Here is a 15,748-nt window from a genome sequence, read left to right as displayed (position 1 = left end):
GCTTTTATGATTGAACCCGCTGATACATACTTTTCTACCTTAAGCTGTTACTGTCAAGTAACCTAGAATTACTTCTAACTCAAAGTAGGCCCAGCAATTTTATCTCTCCTAACTATTTGAGACATGTACAATCTACATGCTTGACTCTCAGGACACACCTAATCACAAAAGCTGGAGGAAGTAATTTGTTTTACTATACCCAACAAAATGGTAATGATTGTCTGAATTAGAAAGATTTTCTTACACATTTTAAACTCACCTTCTCTAATTGTAGAAAGAAATTGTACAAGAAGACACGTTTTCAGATGAAAAGATTTAAATGAAAACATAATCAGTGTCACATTTATCTTTGTACTTAACATTATCAAATACATTGGATTATGCTTTCTTCATGTAGTCAGCGATCCTCTTCCACAGTCTGTCTGCATCTAGCATGTATGTATAGTACTCTCCAGTTGACAGTTTCTTGGCATTTTCATGTTCACTTACAGCAACATTGTACAGAGGATGTAACATTTCCCATTATACCAAAGCAATATCATGAATCTGGGTCTTCTCTAATGACACCTCATTCATCTGGTAGCTATGTTCATTTCTACACCTTTTCGTGAAGGCTGCTTTCCTTATAGCCATGAGGAAAAAAAGTCCTTCTCAACCACAGTCAATTCATCTACTGAAGGAAATGGTGTTGATTGAATTTTTGAGATAGAGCTTTAGTTTTCTTCTATACATTCTGTGATGATTGCAAAGAAGTTTGCCATCTTTATTCAGAACAAAAATTTTTGAGCAAGTTGATAAGGGGCGTTATAAGCAGCCACCACCTCCAGCAGCTCCTGGGGATTCCTTCTGCCCAGCCCAGAGACCCTAGGGTCACTCCAGCTCAGGCCAATGGATGTGTCCACTGCTTTCCCATTTGCAGGTTCAACCAATAGTGAAGGTGAGTCTGACCTTACCACTGATGGGCTGACAACTTCTAGCTCCTTTTTATTACCTTGCTTGGAAAGTCTCACAGTGAGATGCAGACATGATAAAGAGAAAGATTGCTCATGAATTCAATAAGTGGCATTTTCGAAAATTTCCTGGTGTGCATTTTGACAAACATAGAAAGAGAGCTTGTTTCTAAGATTATCAGTTACCAAACTGTTTTTTATTCCTCTGAACTTAATAAATTCAATTGAGGCTGGCAATATTTTTTGTAAGTATATTTTAAATGTGAGTAATTTTCAGCTGTCATGTCGTCTTTTTTGTAGAAACAGAGGTATGCACGGCTTTTCACTGTTTAAGGATGTTTATGTTTGCATTTATTTACCCTTTTTTTTAAGTGCAGTACTGATAAATTAGTAATCTTGGATGTTGTACAATGTAATTAAAAGATTTTCTAAATGTACAGCCATCTATTTTTTCATCACTAAGTACAATGGGATGACAACCAAGTGTACCTTATTTCCTCCTGACATTAATCCAGGAGTTCTGTGCTAGGTTCCCCACCACCACCTTTGAGGGTATAGGGATAATTAAATTTTAGCCTGAAACATATATTTGACTGTAAATATGTGAACTTCCCAAATTCTCCTTGACTTTGCTTTTCCCTCCATTGGTTGCTAATTCCTAGTTCTGAGTCATCCATCAAAACTGGCCTTGCAGTATGTTTAGCTTCTGCAATGACTCACCATGGATTTGATGTCGGTAAGGAGACTGCAGCTGGCAGGTTAGAACAGTTCATGTCTCAAAACCGTACAAGAATCAAGTGCAAGTGAGCTTTGACAGTTCAAGTATATCTTTAATTTCATTTTCAGAGAACCCTAGATGCCCACATATGTAATATAAAATGGAATTATTGCAGTAGTTAAACTGACCTGAACAGACTTTAATCTTTTATTTTACTTGCAGACCTTTAGTGGTTTTTTGTTTGTTTGTTTTTTCAGTGGGCTGTGGAATACTGTGGTGAAAGTTATCACAGTCTTAGGTTGCTTTGGTCACCTTCTACAAGTTCCCTAAGGACCTATGGTTGAAAACCACTGATACAAAGTTCTCCGACTAGAGAAATTATGAATGGAGAAAAATGTGTTTAGTTGAATTGAAGCATGACCTTGAAACTTAATTTTTGTTTTCTTAAACTTAAATCTTGATTTTAAAAAATATATATAGTTTGATTGATTTATCATTCTAACCTTTGTTTTGTCGCTTTTTGTTAATGAGGTGAACTTCTGCTGTATTCTGAGTGTTTTCTAGTCAGTGTGATGAAGTACTCTCTCCTGAGAAGGCTCAGATACTGAACTCTACTCTTTCCTCTGTGTGCTGTTTTGCATTCTCAAACTGAGGTATCTGTAGAAGTTTGTGTGGGAAGTACTGCATTCACTATCACTTTCTTGACTTTGAAAACACATCCAAAAAAAGTATTGTGGAAGGAAAATACATGTCAGGGGACCTCTGCAGGGTATTACTGGACAGTGATGTTTAACCTCTGAATACTTTGAAGCCTGTTCCTTCAAAACTGAAAGGTACTCGATGGGTTTGCAATACTCTGGAAGAATTCGTGGTTTATCATTTATCTGAGGATGTGATCAATCTCTTAATTCACTTCTGAAAGAGTTAAAAGCCTAGCTTTGCTGTTCAAACTCAATTCTGGAAAACCTGGGAACCATCAGTAGAATGCCTGCATTGTGTGTTTGCACTTAGCAAAAGCAAGCTGCGTGATGTGAACAACACAGGCAAAACTGACTTCCTCCCTTTGAGAGATGTGGATTATAGTAAAGCAGAGATATTTTTAAATTTGAGCTCAGTTGCTTGATTTGTTAGAATTTGGGTAATTCATTAACCATCCAAGCATTTTATCTCTTTTTGCTTCTGCAGCAGCCATAATCTTTATTTTTAAGTGATTTTGAAACAATTACTTAAGTATCAGGCTTCAGCAGGAAGATGCTATTTTGGTGGTAGTAGGACTAGCAACAAATACCAGTGTTAGATCTTAGCGTTTGTGTGTAGATCTTAAGGTGCTTTGTAAATAATGGTTTAAGTCTGTAAATGGGCTGTGTTTTACAAATGTGAGAACTGGCACTGTAGTACCGTTTATTGTTTTCTTGGTAACAATGGAGAGGCTTTTTTCCCTTCCATCCTCTCTCAGTACATTCCTTCCCTGCTGAGAAGATTCTTCCCATTTTTGGGTTGACCTTCAGGTGTGCAACAAAACTGTTTGCTAACTGAAGCCTGTGGGGGAAAAAATCCTCTAGCCCAGAAAAAGAGATGGTATCTCTGAGGTTGTATATTAGGCTATCAGCCTAATATACATGGGTGACCTTCTTGTCATCCTAAAACTTTTGGTAGATTGACTCATTTTTAAGCTTCACAGACTAGGAAAAAAATGAAGAAAGGTACTTTTAAAAATGTTAATTTAAAAAGTGCTGACCAAACTGGAAGAGGTATAAAAAAACTTCAGAATGTGTGTTTAGAGAAAAGGTCATTCATTTTTCATCATCAGTTGGGAAACACATGCATGAGAGCAGCATCTCTGGTGAAAGCTTTTTTCTGTTATGCCATGAAGACTATTCTTTTTCCTTTTTCCATATATATGGCTGAGATTTTTAACTGTTAACTTAAGCATCTTTTACTTGTTCTAAGCACATTTTCATTGCTAATCCTTGTTTTCAGATTACTGAATGAGCTTTGGCTGTGTGTTATTGCAGGTTTGTGTTGATTCAGTGGGAAAGATGATGTGAAACCTTTCCCTGTGTGATTGCTGAAGGGAAGTGAGTCAGTTGATTTATTTTGTGGAAGAAAGTAGTAATGATAATCCAAAAACTTGCTACAAATCTCAGTGTCCCCAATACTGCTTTTTAAAAAAAAATTGATTAGATTAATAATTAACAACTTGAGCTACTCAGAAAAATTCTGCCTGAATTATTTTTTCCAGTGAAGAATGCAGTTTCTGAAAAAGTGAAATTTTTCTGAGTGCTGTGCTTTCATTGCTTAAATGCTAATCCTTATTCAAATTCTATACTGACTTGGTATATACTACACAATGACTTCACTTTTGACATGGTACATGAGAATCAAAATTAGTATGCCCAATAAGGCAAGGCTGACTGAAAGCATTTTCTTAAGATGGTTAAATAAAATAAAAATATTTCTACTCAATAGTAGAAATACATACTCAGTACTGATCTTTTTCTAAAAAAAAAAAGGAAAAAGAAAAAAAGAAACATTCTGAAATGCCTGTATATAAAAGAAAAACGTCGTAACTTTTTGTTTTGAAATACTATTTTCTCACCACATTCAAAATGAAAGCAAGCAGTGAGAATAATGATTGATAGATGCCTTGCATATTTCTGTGCACAGTGAAATGTTTACCACAAAGTGATGCAATTTGAAAAGGCAGAGCAGAGAGAGTACTTAGTACTTTCTACATGATCCACAGGTCATTTCCCGCTAAAGTAAAGAATTCATTGATCAGCACCTGCTTATTATGTTCCAAGTATGCTAGAGGGACTTAAAAGACCGTAATCATGGTCAGAAATCTGGAAGAATTTATTTAAACAAGGTAAAAAGCTAAAATAAACCTAATAAACAGGGCTAGAACAAGCAGGGTGATGGATGGATGAATGAATAGGCGGGGAAGGCTTTAGCACAACATTAAAATACATCATGAAGTAATGTCCTTGGGGGGCAAAGTTTTGTGAGACTTTTTTTTTTCTGGACTGTAGAGAGCTAGATCATAGAAAAATCTACAAGTAAACAACAACAGAAGGTAAATAGTGTATTGAACAGCTGTGATACAGATGATGTATCATTTTAGCCTTGTTATTATTACCAGATATGTCAGTGTCTTCGATATCTTAAAACCTAAATTTTGATATTGCTATGATGCTATTTAATAGTATGCCAATATTGTGATGGAAGATAAATTCTCCAAATGAATATTTAACAATGAACACTAGACTGCACATTTCAATTCTGTGCTGTTTGAATACGGAAGATAATTAAATAAAACTCGATACTTTCACATTCCTCACACCTGCGAAACACTGTGTATCAGTGGTAAATCCATAGCCCGGATGGTGTTTGTCATCCAGAACACTGTAATTCTCCATTCTGTATAATCTCTTCATGTTTTTTCATTTGTGGGAGAGCTGTAGTTCTTGTCGCTATCATACAAGGAGAATTTGCGTAAGAAGGCTATGGGATGTGTTGCTAAGAGGTATTGTAAGTGATAGAATGTGGAATGCTGTAGTGTGTTCAGCCAAAGGAGCAAGCGCAGAGGTCAAGACAGGGGATACTGGTGTTCTCACTTGAGCCAACCCAAGCTTTATCTACTTACAATAAATTTATTAGAAAAACCCTCAAGGTGCCTGATAGAAAAGATGAGCAGAAGCTTGTATGTGGCTACAACTTGCTTTTTAGCATGACGCGAAGAATTGTAGCGAGTAAGTAATTATTTTTCTCCTTTTTACTTTACAGAAGAACTCTTAATTTCTATAAATACAGGTTTTAATTATTAAAATTAAATCTGGCTGGCGGCCAGTCACAAGCGGTGTTCCCCGGGGCTCGGTTCTGGGGCCGGTCTTGTTCAGTATCTTTATTGATGACCTGGATGAGGGCATCGAGTGCTCCCTTAGTAAGTTTGCAGATGACACCAAGTTGGGGGGGAGTGTTGATCTGCTGGAGGGTAGGAAGGCTCTGCAGAGGGATCTGGACAGGCTGGATCGATGGGCAGAGGCCAACTGTATGAGGTTTAATAAGGCCAAGTGCAGGGTCCTGCACTTTGGCCACAACAACCCCATGCAATGCTACAGGCTTGGGGAGGAGTGGCTGGAGAGATGCCCAGCAGAAAGGGACCTGGGGGTGCTGGTTGACAGCTGGCTGAACATGAGACGGCAGTGTGCCCAGGTGGCCAAGAAGGCCAACAGCATCCTGGCCTGTATCAGAACTAGTGTGGCCAGCAGGAGTGGGGAAGTGATTGTGCCCCTGTACTTGGCACTGGTGATGCCACACCTCGAATTCTGTGTTCAGTTTTGGGCCCCTCACTACAAGAAGGATGTTGAGGTGCTGGAGCGTGTCTAAAGAAGGGCAACAAAGCTGGTGAGGGGTCTGGAGAACAAGTCTTATGGGGAGCGGCTGAGGGAACTGGGGTTGTTTAGTCTGGAGAAGAGGAGGCTGAGAGGAGACCTCATCGCTCTCTACAACTACCTGAAAGGGGGTTGTGGCGATGAGGGTGTTGGTCTCTTCTCCCAAGTAACTAGTGATAGGACAAGAGGAAATGGCCTCAAGTTGCGCCAGGGGAGGTTTAGATTGGATATTAGGAAAAATTTCTTCACCGAGAGGGTGGTCAGGCATTGGAACAGGCTGCCCAGGGAGGTGGTGGAGTCGCCATCTCTGGAAGTGTTCAAAAAAGGTGTGGATGTGGCGCTTCAGGACATGGTTTAGGGAACATGGTGGCGCTGGATTAATGGTTGGACTTGATGGCCTTTCAGGTCCTTTCCAACCTTTGTGATTCTGTGAAATAATCTCTAGCAATGGGAAAACTCTGCTGTAGATAATCGTAACTTTTTTTCAAGAAATGTGCTTTAAATAAACATGAGCTCCTATCTCATGGATTATTTTTCTTACAAAAGTAAGTTGGACCAAGAATGCAGTGGCTTTCTAAGCCTTTGGTAAGACAAATCCAGTATGCTGCTTGCTTGTAGTTTTGATCTGAAGTGAGTGTTTACCAATCTGCTGTTCCTTTTAAGTTGATGTTCAGAACTCTGATAAGCCATTACACTACTATCTTATGAGTAACTTGCATAAGCAAAGAAATACTTTCTAAGCTTTTGCGTGCTTGTAGAACTGGAGCTTTACTGTATTTACTCTTTGCTAATTGTAATCCTTGTCATTTTATTAACATACCAGAAGAAAATCCTCCTGTCTTGTTCTCTGAAGCTACTTCTCTTTTCTTGTTACATTACATTAAACAAAAAAATCGTGCAAGTTTGTGTTAGTAATATGACTTGTCATATCTTGCAGAACCCTTCATAAATGCAAGAAAGCCAAGCCTCATACTCACTATATCAGACCACTTGAATATTTTTAGGCCTGCACCTTTATGTATAATTTATGAATACTTTTGAAGGATAGTCCCATAGACACGGCATACTGTACCACTTGCATAAATAGTGAATTCTGCTTTAGGGAAGAATGGTACTAATTTGGATGTGATGACATTAAAAATATCTAGCACAGGAGCATAAATAATATTTATTGATTGTATATTTGCATACTTTGCTGTAAGTGCTCTATCAAATACAGAGTAAGGAATGAAACTGTAGCACTAAGAAAAATTCAGAATAGTTTTTTTGGGTTATAAAATTCTAATAAGGCAAGGGCTGTCCAATAATGTGTGTGCCATCATCAAAAATTAAGACTGGCTTTAAACACGTAAAATGGAAGCTTGAATAGCCAACTGTCAGAAGTATTTTAAACTTTCATGACTTGTCTGCTATAAAAATTGGAGGGAAGGGGGAGAAAGGGAAGTTTTCCAGTGTGTGTGTGGCGTGTAAGAACTACAAATAGCAGACATTTTTCCTCTGATTGTGTCAAGTCAGTGGCTATGATTGGAATAAAAATAGCAAGCTGCTTAAAATAAAGTATTTCTTAAGTTTGTTCATACATTTATTCGTTTGCTCTAAGATTACTGTGGGGTTTTTTTTAGAGTAGAAATTTTTGGATGGAGGTACAATGTGGAATAAAGGAGGCTTATTTTGTATACGCCTGCTGTTTGTGTATAAGAAAGATGTTTCCAGAATTTTAAGTTTTCAGACTAAATATTCTGATAGCCTACTTAGAGAAAACAGTGGTTATCTAGTGTAAATTTATGCAATGCAACTGCTGTTAGTTAAACATGCCAGTTAGATATAAAGTCCTCTTAGATGGAAAGGTGCAAGAATAAATCTGATGTAATGAATTATGTGACATTCTGACCTCACAGATGCAATACAGCAATATACGTGCATGTTTAACTAATAACACTGTACATGCACTGTTTACACAGGACGTAAAATGAACAATAATCCAAGTAAAGAATTAATTAGGAAGAACTTTGCTTAAATAGGACAAGGTAAAGAACGTAGGCCAGTGAGTGCCTTTCTGCGACTTACCAAAATTAAAGGGGGCTCATAAGAAAGATGGGGACAGACTTTTTAACAGGGCTTGTCCCAACAGGGCAATGGGGTAATGGTTTTAAATTAAAAGAGGGTAGATTTAGACTGGATATAAAGAAAGAATTTTTCACAATGAGCATGGTGAAACACTGGAACAGTTTGCCCAGAGAGGTGGTAGATGCCCTATCCTTGGAAATATTCAAGGTCAGGCTGGATGAGGCTCTGAGCAACCTGATCTAGTTGAAGATGTCCCTGCTCATTGCAGGGTGGTGGGACTAGATGACCTTTAAAGGTCCCTTCCAATCCAAAGTATTCTATGATTCTATGAAAATATATTAACACGCTGTTTCCGATGTTCTTCTTTCTTGTAGCTAGCATGATATAAAGTATCTAAACAGTAGAAGTTCTACTGTGTTTTTGAAATACATATGTTTTACTTAAATTTTAACTGGGAAGAACTTTCAGGTTCCTAACAGAGTTGAGAAAGAGCCATCTGCAAAAAATTGGTAGTTTAGTGGGTAGAACACTGCCAGGTTTAGACCAGCAACTGAGTTTTGAATCTGAGCTTTCTAATAATGAGTGATCTAGCTAGGATTTGGCAAAGTTTGAAACCATGTTTGGTTTTATACAGTGGGACATTCATTATGTTTCTATTCAGAAACATCATAAAAGTTGGTTTTTGTGTGTAATTTAGAAAAAATGAAAATCTCCTGAATAAACTGCAGAAGTTATGTCATTCATTATGGATTTTTGTTTTTTTTAACTTCTCACGATATCAGAGCTCAGGAGTGCAGGATGCTGAATTATTTACAAGCTGTACTGTCTAAGGTATGAACGAAGGGTGGTGTTTCAGCTTTAACCTCGGAGTTATTTGTCTCTTTTCTGTATAAAATGAAACTGTTCATCAAAGCTGTCATTTCCTCTTCAGAGTGGTTGTGTGAGCTTAGAGGTGTTGTCTGCCCCCAGGTCTCAAGGCAGTATTCTTACTTAATAGAATCCATAGGAATGCTTCCTTCTCCCCTCTCCCTCATCCTCTGATGCCCATTCACTGTGGCTGCCACACAGAGGTTCCTGTCAACAGGCAAGGCAAATCAGGGTTCTTTCTGGATAACCAGCTTCCATTCTGCTTGAACCTTGTTCCTCTTGTTTCAGATTCTCTTCATTCTGTCTCTTCTTTCCTCACTTAAAAGCCAGAATCTGACAAGAGTACCTTGTGCCAGCGCATGCAAATGGATTCTTTCGAGTCCTGCAGTTTAACATTATGCAAATCTTCCATTGCGAGTGGGAACCTTGCCATTTCTTCATTTCTTCCAATGTTGAATTTCAGCTCTGCTTCCTGCTATGGACACATGATGTTAGCTTCTATGAAGGGCCAGATCATTAGCTTCCTCACCCTATTGGTCTGCAGGGATCAAAAACTCTACTATTAAGCTACTTTTTCGTCTGTTGGGTCCAGGCTTATGAAAATACATGAGTCCTCTCCCTTTCACCTAAAGGAGACTTGTCTGCCCCTGTCCCTAGGGAGAATCACCAATTTCACTTCCTGCTGTGTCATACTGATGCTACCAAAAAAAAAAAGGAAGTCTTTGGTCTTGAGTATTTATGCTTTAAGTTATGCAGCCATCTTTGCCTTTTTTTCAGCCTTTCTCTTGAATGTTACTGCTCAAAACCCACTCTGTGGATTTTTATACTTTGTCTAATCTAGCAACCTGGTTGCAGTGACATTTAAAAATCACTAAGTATGTTATAAATTAGTGACCTGAAAAAGATGACACTAGGAAATGTCATAAAGCATCAGGAAAAATGTAAATATTTAAGGTGACTAGCTTAAACTTAATGAAAGGTTTAAGCTTAACCTATGGGGAAATCAGTAACTTCACACTTAAATATCATTGTATTGTTTATTCAGTAAAAAAGTGAATAATGGAGAAGATGGGATTGGTACTTATAAGTAACCACATCAAGCTACTGTATTTATGTGAAATTTTAAATATGCTTTTTTGTTCAGTGCATATTGTTTTAATATTTTGCATTTTTGCTGCATTCTAAGAGCTATAATAATTAAATATTTAATAAAAATAACATATGAAAAATAGTGATACATTTAAGAAAATGTGGAAAAGTTAATTAGAAGGCAGAGAGAGTCTGCTTGATGCTGTTTATACAATTTCCCGTATGGCAGTGTTGTCTGTTGTCTCCTTATACAGCCTGCACATGTAAAATGTTCATTGACTTGAAAGAACTCTTTGCTACAGAATGAAAATAAATCTGTGGATTACCTACTTTTCGTCTTATTTTTCCTGCAGAAAGATAACTAATTAAGAGAAAGGTAGAGCTCTACAAGTAAAAAAGAAAAGCTATTTGCTTTAATTTAAGGTTGGTTCTATTGAATTAGACCCAAGGTCCATCTGGAGATACCTGAGGTAAGGCACCTGAACATGCTATATGATATGCTGCTTTCCCAAGTACTTTCTTGACCTGCAACAATTTATGTCCCTGGGACTTCCTGAGCTAGATGTGAAATCTTTGGATTTAAAAATGGTTGTCTTCTATCCCTCCTTGCATCTGTGGACACTTGTGGCATCTGCACCATCTGATGGCAAGGAGACCCACAAATTGCCTTCAACTAATAGAGATTTGTCACTTTACTTTTGAGTGCATTCCCTTCTGGCTTCCTTTGCCTCTGGGTCTCTGTGAGAAGAGACAATGAGCAGTGAGTCCCTGTCTGCCCTTTTTATGCCTTTAATGTTTTTTAGATCTCTGTCATGTTCCCTTGGTTCCCCTCCTTTGGCTTAAGTTACTAAATTGGTTCTCTTACAGGAACTGTTCTATGCCTTTTCTAATGCTGTTATATTTTTTTGAGATTGGGCTTGGGAAACCAAGACTGTGCACAGTGTTCAAGATAATAATACATGACAGGGGTGTAATGATGTTCTCTGTGTTGTTCACTGTTGCCTTTTTAATAATTCCAGAGTTTGTTTCTTTGAGCACTGCAGGGCATTGACGTTCTGATTCTGAATGGTGTTGGTCAGCTCTGAACTTGTTTTGTATGTGAAGTTAGAATCACAGCATTTTGCGGTTTTGGTATTGAGCTTCATCTGCCACTTTAAAATCTACTTTCTCAGTCATCTGAAGTTCTTAAGTCATTCTCCACAGCCTACCTTAATCTGCACTACCATGAGAAGCTTAGTGACATTAGCAAACTTCGTTACTTCATTTTTCTCATCTTTTGTTCTCTTGTGTTTTAACTGAGTGAAGAAGTTAAACAGATACGACCCCAGAGAACTGTACTGGTGGTTTCTTTTAATGTGAAAATTGACAATTTACTCTTATTCTTTCTACTTTTGGGCAATTACTGATTCATATACAGTGTCTCCTCTTTGCTGCTTTCAAAGTCTTGGGTGGGAAAAGGAGTGGGATGTCAGTGGGAGCTTTTGGAAACACATGTAAATTATATGAACTAGATCCTGCTTATGTGCATGATTTTTTGCTTCTTTGAAGAAATTGTCTTAGATCATGCAGCAGAACTTTCCTTTTCAAATGCCATGTTCAGTCTTCCACCTATTCATTAAACTTCTTATAGTTTCTCCCAGTTGTCCATCAAACACATCAAGCTGGTATTGCACTGTCCTCCTCAGTCTTCCTTTCACTGCTCCCAGTATTCCTGTGTTGTCATTTAGCTTTTCGAAGTTTTAAAGACTTAAAGGCATTCCAGTTTTTTCTATCTTACTTCTTAGTCACCTGGTGTTCATGCAGAAGCATGTGTACTACTGTTTGTTTTTCTGAACCTCTTAGAATATATTTTTGTTTTGTTTTCTAGTTTTGAATCTTGTTAACCTCTGCTTTACCTTCTAAAAAAAAAAAAAAGATTTTTTTTTTTCTTTTTTTAAACCATTGTGTTCCTTGGCACTTGTTGGCTTCACCCTGGTCCTCATTTGAAAAACTGGCATCTGACCTGGATTTCTATAGGCTGCAGTTCCTCTATGTGTTAAATTAGTTCTGTTCTTCCTGAATAGACACTCTTTGTTCCAGAAGCAGCACTAGTTTCTGAAGATCCTTCCTTCTTACTCCTTTATCTGAGACATGTTTTAAATTTTGAAGACATCATTTAGCCTTGATCAGATGATCCTGCTGTTTGGTCAAACTCACATATTTATTTTGTAAATTGTGACTAGTAGTACTGTGTAGTTGTGCCAGGGAATTAATTTAGAGTATTTTTCTTTTTGAATCTGGTAACAGATATGCTTTATAGTTTGTAGTGCAGGCTGCAAATATCCTTGACATCAGTATGTTTGCACAGAGCTTAAGAACTTCTGCAGGTAACAGCAGAAGAATGTTATTTAAAATATTTTCTTTGGGATATGTTTTCTGCTGGTAGTTAGAATTTTTATGCTGAGCTGTTGCTCACCCTTCTGGAGTTTGTAATACATGACCATGCAACCTACTGGTGAGCAACAGAACCAGGGTAAAAAGTAGGTTGTGCTAAAGTATTTGTGGTGAAGGAATGTTGTTTGGAAATACCTGTCATGTTCTTGATAAAAGACAGACTTTGCAGTGAGTTGCAATATTACTGATCTTAATAGCATCTGAAGAAAATTAAGAGATGTTGAGTTCTTACAGGGTCTGTATCTGTTGTTTTTGTATTCTCATATCCTGAAAATTGTTATTACTCAATCTATGCTCGTGGTGGATTGCATAAGTAGAACATTGCAGCCTTAGTTTTAGTAAAAGATAATATTTACAGTGTGTACTCTACCAAAGCAGAAAAATTGAAAAAGTAGAAATAGAAATTAGTGATGTTATTAGAACTGCCATGAAGAGTCTTTGGAAGTTTGTGTCTTCCAGAAGTCTGTTTCGCAGTACAATATGCAGCCTCATTGTGGGAAAATTATCGTATCTGGATGATTATCTGTTTAGGATGTGTATAAAATTATTCATATAAAGCCTTTGCAGAACATACATTTCCTAGTGTTGGAAGAATATTTGTTATGAATTTATATATATGTAAGTCTCCTTTTTTTCTCTCCTACAAAAGGAAAACCATTAGGTGTCCTGTAGAAGGAAATCTTCAGTAGTATTTATCCAAAGAGATTCTATATAAAATGAGCATTAATTGTAGATAGACAATTAATATATATTTCATATAAAAATATCTATATATAGCTATAATGTATATATGAAACACAGTATGTGAAAACACTGTGTAAGGAGAAAAGACATCTTTTCATTCTGATGATGTTCCAAAGCACCTACTCTGTTTTTTTTGCTGTTTTCATGCTGTTTTCAAAATCTTCTAGTTAGAGCAAGCCACGATATGGATGAGTGGGAGTTCTTCCTCATGCTTTTTCCTCCAGTTTCAGAAAGATTCACCCCCACCTAATTCATCCCAAAAGACTGGTAAGCTTTAGTTTTCTCTTTGTGCTTATAACTTAGCTCAAAATTAATGACTTAGTGGTTGCCCTCCTTTCCTTTGATCTATAGATTTCTGTCTTCTGTTGGACCTTCTACATGAAGTCTTGCACTATTAAAAGGGAAAGAATATATTGCTTATCTTTCCCCCGATTCCTCAAGGGAGTTGGTCAGTCATATATGAACCACTGATGTTGGATAAGATTTCAAGGATCATTCATGCCTAAACTCTAATTCAGATTGTTTTTTCCTGCATAAAAATATTAGATTGGAGGATCTGGTTCTTTTTTTCACCTTAAAAATAACTCTTTCCTCCTGCATTATTGCAACCCATGAAGACGACTGGTGGAACAAGCAGGCAGCTTGTTTTGATATTATATCCTTCATAAATAGTGATGAACTAGGGATCAATATAGAGAGCAAGGGATGTCTTGCAAGTTGAACTTGCAGAATTGCTTAAAATCTATTCTAAAGATGGACTTTCTTTGGAGAGAATCTTCTCAATTTATTAACTGAGGAAGAACTTTCAGTAGTGTAGTAAGTAGAGGGTGCTTTTTGAGATGTTTTAGGTCTCATTATTAATTTCCCAAATATAGCTAAGTTGTTGTTTTCTGCTGTGGTTTATTTTGTTCAGCTGCATACTGCCATCATAAATTTAGTGCATGTTATTTAGCTGGCTAAACAGACTTGTAGACAGAGGCTTGAATTACCAAAATAAAATAAATGGGAGATGAACAAAGGTTGGAATATGCCAAATAAGTTTATCAAAATCATCGGTGCTTATTTAGGAAAAGGTAAATTATGATTTAAAAAATGGGTTTAGAGTCTTATATTTGCCCTTGCAGTGCTTCTTTACAGTCATGGCAGTCTTAGAAGGATCCTGTTACATTATTTGTTTGTTCCTCCCTCCATTTTGAAAATCTCTAAGACTATTAGAATATGTTTGTTCTGTCGTTTTTGTTCTTAATGAATTAGAAGCTTAAAATGAACAAAATCATTCCACTGGTATGTCTGTTTTCCTACTGAAAACTGGTTTTTTTCCCCCAAATTTTTTCAACTTTTAGACTCTCAGAATTTCACAGATTGGAATATATTTATTACAGATTACAGGTAGGATTTGTTTGCTTCTGCTGTTCAGTGAGTAATTGTATGAAGAAATAATTGAGCTAATGAGACTATGAAACATGCGTTCTATTTAAATCAGTTGATTTAGCTTTAAAATATATTCAAGTGGTAGGAAAGCACGGTGGTTTAGGTCTGCTATTCTTTCATAATAAAGTTGCATTTTGTACAATAAGGAATATTAAGGCTCATTATGAATATTATCAAAGGTGATGTGTGAGGTTTACTTGAATGCATTATTTTTAGCTACTCTGTATTTGAAGACCAAGTGATATTTGTAAGTAACATAAAAACTATTCACATGAAGAAAAGTGTTTTTTTTTATGTTGGAAGGAACTCAGAATCATTGCAAGATGTTTCATTAGTATTCATGGCATAAAAGGAAGTTATTTTCAGGGTAAAGGAATTTGTGAAAAGATAATTGGTTAGACCAACATTCTCATTAACCTAATTTGCATTAAATGTGCTACTGTGAATTGTAGTTATTGCTTTTCCATTTGAAAGGCATGCTTTGTTAACTTATTTAAAGAGCCTAGTTAAACTACAGTTTAAGTCATACCCTTTAATTCAGCAATACTGTTTCAAATGGAGGATCTGTTATTACCAACTTTGTGAGTGTGGAGAATCATAAACCAGTTCTTGATCGTAGTGGATTTTCCTGATGAAGCAGGTTTGTTTAGCTGCTTTACATCTGGTCGTTCTCAGATACTGAAAGCATTTGACTAATCCTTTAGTTTAGTTTTACTCCTTTATAAGAATAGAGGAAATTCTTTGTTTACTCTGTGACACAGCATGAGAAATAACTGAAGGAGTCTTGAGGATATTGGAAGAAAATACTTATGCCTTTGTTCTAATAGTATGAATACTTTGAGGATCACTTGGTTTAATTATTTTTCGATAAAACTTCTGTACATATGTAACTAAATTGAGCCTTTAAAATATGAGCTGTTAAATTAATTTGCACATTTTTGTACCCGTTTTAAAATCATGACACTGAAGAATGAATTTGGATTTCTTTTCAGCATTTGTTATTACTTTTTAGCAGTATTCTAGATATTTTGAAACAGAGGGATGTATTTACTGTT

The 15,748-nt window shown here is 36.6% G+C and overlaps 1 protein-coding gene across 1 annotated transcript in view; it reads left to right on the top strand.

Moving 5' to 3' along the window:
* The window catches only part of AVEN (apoptosis and caspase activation inhibitor), a gene marked incomplete at its 3' end in the record, with an annotated part of 107,229 nt that overhangs the window by 82,359 nt on the left and 9,122 nt on the right, over window positions 1–15,748 (top strand). The gene's annotated exons all lie outside the window — the stretch shown is intronic.

This window comes from Phaethon aethereus (assembly GCF_964289735.1).
Source record: "Phaethon aethereus genome assembly, chromosome: 5".
NCBI classification, from domain to species: domain Eukaryota; kingdom Metazoa; phylum Chordata; class Aves; order Phaethontiformes; family Phaethontidae; genus Phaethon; species Phaethon aethereus.
This window is presented reverse-complemented; position numbering and strand designations above follow the sequence as displayed.